The sequence below is a fragment of the Arvicola amphibius genome, chromosome 1, assembly GCF_903992535.2.
Source record: "Arvicola amphibius chromosome 1, mArvAmp1.2, whole genome shotgun sequence".
NCBI lineage: Eukaryota > Metazoa > Chordata > Mammalia > Rodentia > Cricetidae > Arvicola > Arvicola amphibius.
The window spans coordinates 123,968,415-123,974,685 of NC_052047.1; positions in this window are offsets into that span (position 1 = coordinate 123,968,415).

Genomic DNA, 6,271 nt, shown 5'->3' on the forward strand with positions numbered 1-6,271 from the left:
CAAATGGTTTTGAGGTCAGCCTGGGCTACAAGAGACCCTGTCTCAAAAAAAAAGCGATACCAGCAACAACAAGTGTCAGTCTAGGTGACTGTGACTAGGGAGAGGTCCAAGTCAGCAAAGTGGCCATCATGGGAGCCTAAAGACTTGAGTTTGGATCCCCAGGATCTATGTAAGATGCACGTGTGACAGTCTGCATCTGTAGCTCCAGCACTGGAGATATGGACGCAGGTGGGCATCCTCGCCTGCTTTCTGGTGGTTAACACCATAATAAGAACTGACTTGGGGAACCAAAGGGTTTATTACACCTTACAAGTTAGGGTCAATCATGGTGGGAAGCCAGACAGGAGCTCCAGTACAACCTGGATGCAGGAACAGGAACAGAGAACACAGAGAACAATGTTTGCGGTCTTGCTCTCCAGGATCACATTCAGCCTGCTTTCTTATCCTACCCCAAACCCCTGCTTAGGGATGCACTGCCTCCAATGGATGGGCCCTCTCATTTAGATGACTAAACAAGAAAATGCCTCCTGTGGTTGTTTGAAAGAAAATGACTCCCATAAGCTTAGAGGGAGTGGCACTATTAGGAGTGGCCTTGTTGGAGGAAGTGTATCACTTAGGGCCAGCTTTGAGGTCTCACAAAGCTCAAGCCAGGCTTAGTGGCTCAGTCTCTTCCTAATGCCTGTGGATCAAGATGTTGAACTCTCAGATCCTTCTCAAAAACCATGTCTGCCTGCATGCCACCATGCTTTCCACCATAAAGGACTAAACCACTAAACTGTAGCCACCCTCAAATGTTTTCTTTTATATGAGTTAGCATGGCCAAGATGTCTCTTCACAGCAATAAAACCCAAACTAAGACACCTCCATAGGCTTGCCTACAGGCCAATTGGATGAAGGCATTTTCTCAATTGAAGTTCCCACTTCCTCAAATGACCCTAGCTTGCATCAGATCAACAATCAATCTTAGTACAGATAGATAGATAGATAGATAGATAGATAGATAGATAGATAGATAGATAGATAGATAGATAGATAGACAGCAAGCAGCACAATGGGGAATCCCCAGAGGTTTCTGTAGCCAGCAAGTCCAATCAGTAGACTCCCAGGTTCAGTGAGAGACCTGTTTCAAAACTAGGGTGAAGACTGATAGAAGACACCTCATGTCAATCTCTGGCTTCCATACACATGTGTACATGTGTGCACCTGCATGATCAGACACACACAAACATACACACAATCGTCAACCTGCCATCAGGCAATCTGGAGTTCTTTGACACTTCCAAATTCCAATCGCCTCTCATTAGAAACCATGTCACAAAAGGAAATGTCAGTTGTACAAAGATGATCCCAGCAGCCCAGGCCCGCAGGGAGTTGGTTCTGTTAACATCTATAGCCCGGCCAAGGGGAAAGTCCTCTCCATTAACACACATTGGGTTGACCCATATGAATTAGTCATGTCTGCAGGCAGATAATTGCTAACTATTGATCATTTTCACATGAAGGGACTAGAGCAGCAGTTTTTGAAGACCCTTTCAAAAGGAATAAAAAGTCCAAATTTACTTTCATAGCAATACCAGGACATTGTCTTTTCCACCAAGCTAATGGTTATATTCAACGTGCAAAAGCAGAGCTGGCAAATGGTTCAGTCAGTGAAGGTGCTTGACACCCAGCCTAATGACAAGAGTTCGATACCCAGGACCCTCATGGTGGAAGGAGAGAACAGGGTCCTGCAAGTTGTCCCCTGACCTCTACGTGTGCATGCTTGCATATACACTCAATACATACACACACAAAATAAATCAATGGAAGAATACATAAGTGTATAAATGAATAAATAAGCACAATTTTAAATCCAAGTGCAAAAGCAATGGTAAGGGTCTTAATCTGTTTTCTGTCAGTATTGCACAATTCTAGACCAGGCTCAAGGAGCTGCAACTGGCCGGCTTGCCGGCAGAGTCCCAAGGTGATCCAAGGTGTCACAGCAAGGAAAGGGGCAGCCTCCGTGTGTCTCAATATTCAGGTTGGTTGTCTTGCTTTTGAGACAGGATCTCACTTTTGCCCAGGCGGACCTCAAACTCATGCTCTTGTTTCCTCAGCTCTGAGATGTCAGGATTACAGGTCAGCACTACCAAGACCAGCCCTTTCTCTTCATAAAGCCACCGGCACTCAATCATGAGCCTCCACCCTCATGACTTAGCCCTAATCACCTCCCAAAGGCCCCACCTCTAAATGCCATGGTTGGGTTAAGATGTTGAAGCAGCATCCTGTCCACACCTCACAATGAGGATTCACATCCAGCGTCAGTTTCAGATAGGGACAGGCCATCTTTTGGGGGAGGATGTGTGGGTTGAGAAAGGTTTCGCTCTGTCTTGGCTGTCCTGAAACTAATTCTGTAGACCAAGCCGGCCTAGAACTCACAGAGTTTGGCCTCCCGAATGCTAGGATTAAATGCATGTGCCACCATGTCCATCAGGACAGGGCATCTTTACAGCGTGCCAAGGGGTGGTATTATTTGAAGCTGGGATTCCTTCATTGCCTTCCAATGGAAGAACATGGGGCAACAGACAGGATGCAGAAGCACATAGGACGGTCCAGGGGCCTATTAGAAAGCTAGATATCAAGGAGATACAAAGAAGTGTTAACAGCGCCCTCCTAAAAGTTTTAATCCCAGAAAGATAAGTTTTGTCAATGCATTTTACTTATGTTGGGGCATAAGGAATTTGTGTCTGTGTGGTGAATTTGAAAATATTTTATTTTATTCAGTTGGGGAGGAAGGGTTCGTGTGTGTGTGTGTGTGTGTGTGTGTGTGTGTGTGTGTGTGTATACACAGGAGTGAGCATGCTAGTGTGCTTGACTGGACATGCATGTCTGGAAAACAGAAGTAGACTTCAGGTGTCTATTTCAAGATTCTCCCCCCCCAAATCATTCACCCCCTTCTTTTTTTGAGACAGAGTCTCTCGTTGAATCGGGAACTTGCTGTTTCGGTTGGCCTGGCTAGCCAGGGAGCCCCCAGGATCCACCTGTGCTGAGATTACAGGCACATGCCACCATACCACTTACAGGGGTGCTGGGGATCTGAACTCAGCTCCTCCTGATTGCACAGCAGCGCTTCACCCCCAGAGCCACGTCACCGATGTTGCTTGCTTGCTTGTTTTCACAAGGTCTCACTGCAGCCCAAGTGGGCCTTATCCTCACCATGTAGCCCAGACTAACCTCAGACTCGGGGTCTCCCTGCCTCTCCTTCCAAGGGCTAAGATTGAAGGAGTGTGCCGGCAGCCCTGCTGTGTGTTCCTATTTCATCTAGAAAGCTTAGTTCTGCTTAGTTTGTTATCAACACAAGCTAGGGTCTTCTAGGAAGAGGGAACCTCAACTGAGAAAATGTCTCCATCAGATTGGCCTGTAGGCAAGTCTGTGGGCATCCTTGAGTAATAATTGATGTGGGAGGGCCCAGCCCACTGTGGGAGCTACTACCCCACAGGCAGGTGGTTCTGGGTTGTATAAGAAAGCAGGCTGAGCAAGCCTTGGAACACATTGTTCCACCATGGTCTCTGCTTCAGCTCTTGCTTCCAGATTTCTGCCCTTGGCTTCCTTTGCAATGAACTGGAATGTGTAAAATGAAACAAACGTTTTATTGCCCAAGTTGGATTTAGTCATGGTGTTTATCATAGCAATAGAAAGCAAACTAAGGCCAGGCAGTGGTGGTGCATGCCTTTAATCCTAGCACTTGGGAGGCAGAGGCAAGCAGAGCTCTGTGAGTTCAAGGCCAGCCTGGTATACAGAGAGAGTTCCAGGCCTGGCTCCATAACTACTGTGAAACCCTGCCCAAAAAAAAAAAAGAAAAGAAAAGAAAAGAAAAGAAAGAAAGAAGGAAGGAAGGAAGGAAGGAAGGAAGGAAAGAAAACTAAGACACCCATGCAAATAAAAAGTCTGGGGTCTTAATAGGTTTTAGAAGTCTAATAATAGATGACTGTAATGCATCTGTATCGGAGCATCCATGGAAAGATACCCCCGAAATTAAACATTAAGGTTACTGGAGCGAAAGGAGTTAACAGACACAAGGGTGACTTTGACCTGGGGGGAGGAGGCCTAGTGAAGGGACAGCACTGAAGAGTCCCCGAGGCGGGTGTCCTTACTCCGCTCTCCGTTGTAAATGCCACTGCTGGGGAAGTCTAAAAGTTTGTTTTGGCTTCCAGCTCTAGACCAAGGTCACTAGGCCCTGCCCCTGGTGATGCCCTCCTTGTTGGCAGAGTCCCAGAGCAGTGCTGTACAGTTGGGTGCTCCTGGGAGACCTATTCAAACTGGCTACAAAGGCACACCCAGTCCAGAGATGCCCATTAATCCGCTGACCAAATGGATGAGTTCATCTGTTAACTGAGTAGATGGGCTATCCCACTCCCCATAGGGGACTCCTAATCACGTCTTAAAATGCCACCTCTTTTCCTCTCCAAACGGAAGTTCAACTTCAACTTGGAAGGAACAAACCATGTTTCAGCCCCTAGCACAGGAGCAACAGGGATTCCTTGAGGCTACACCACAAGTGTGGTGGGTGGGCTCCCTGGGACCAAGCCAGCAGCGATCCAGACCTCTAGATGGTCGGACCTTAACTACTGCAGAGGTGGAAGTTATATCCCAAGACCAGTCAGGTGCAAGAATGTTCTAGGAAGACCAAGAGCGGGAGCTTTCCTGAAGCCCCCAATTTGTGCCGGAAAATCGCAGCACCATTAGAATAAGGCTACAGAAAGTGACTTGTCATCGTGCCTGTGATGCGCTCCAGCGAGGGAAGGAGAAAGGAGGGTGGAGAGTTTGTGTATGTTGTGTATGATGGTTACAGAATGGGGACACACAGAGGAAGGGATTTCTGCGCCTGGGTAGGGTATGGAGTCCCCGAGGTGTGTAGAGAATGGTACGAAGAGGTGAGATGTGGCCTGTGGGGACTACAGAGGATGTGAGCCTGCAGCCCGTGAAGTGGGAACAGGCGACTAGGGAGCTTGGCGATGCAACTGGCCAGGCTAACTCACCTAGGCAGGCAGGCTCCACCTGCGGGCCCTCCCGGTCGGTCCCCGCCCTCTGCACTCGCTCCCTCCGCCTACAGCGCCCAGGCTCTACAGGTGACCCAGCGCCACAGCCACTCCGACGCCACCACCTTAGCTGCCATCACCGCAGACTCGAGCCCCAGCCTAAGCAGGTATGACAGCGACCCTCGCGCGCACTCGCACCCGGGCAGTGACCTCAGTCCGGCCCCTGACAACTGCCGAGAGTCTCGGCCACCCAGCCTCAGTTTCCCACGGGAGGGCGTTGGGGTGTCTGGCCACCACCAAACACGTCACTGACGAGAGAGTGGGACTGGACCCGCTGAGGACGCGGGGAGAACAGGGGGGAAGATTCGCTCAGCGAAACGGGGAGAGACCCGGAGAGGGTCATACTCGTGTCGCAGCTGGAGGGAAGGGCTGTGGTCAAGTCCTCACGCGGAATGGGCGGGGCGAACTGTAGTTCAAGAGGTGACAACAGCAAAACTAGAGCGCATCCGAGGTCGCCAAGCAAACCCTCCAGGAGGGCTCTCCTAAGGATGGGGGGCGGGGCGCGCACTCCTGCAAGAATCCCAGAGACAAGGTGCTGCGTGCATATCTGAGTCCAGGCATCTGACCCTAGAGCCTGATTGTGGTCTCCTCTGCCAGGCCAGCCAACTCTGGGGCACACCGATGTAAGAGGCAGTAATGGGGAGGAACCCAGATCCAGGACCCAACCTACGCTGGGATTTTGAGCAAAAGTTAGTGTCTAAAGAATGTCACATGGCATAGATGTGCTGAACACAGGACGTGAGGGACAGAGAACAGACCATAGAGAGGGAAACTGAGGCGCAGAGTTTAGAGAGGAAGCTGCCGTTTTTACCCACTCACAAGAAATCTCCATCAGCAAGGGTCTTGGAGCACTTCAGTCTGGTGTGATCCCTGGGTGAGAGACTGGAGAGTTCCGAGATGGAACATCTTCCAGCAAGCCAGTACAAGGGGCTGTCCTTCTTCCGCTCAAACTTATTCCAAGTCTTGCTCTCCCTGCTCACTAAAGATAATCACCATCTACAAACACAGTATTTCTTCTCGACCTTTCTCAACACCTATACTGTAGTCATATATACAAGCCCATAGGAAATATGTAAAGTAGTAAGGTGGTGGGCAGATATGTAAAGTTAATTGTATAATCCATCCACACCATTGGGCAATGGTGACTTACATTCAACATTCTAGAATCATCTATGTTACTGCGTGGACATGGA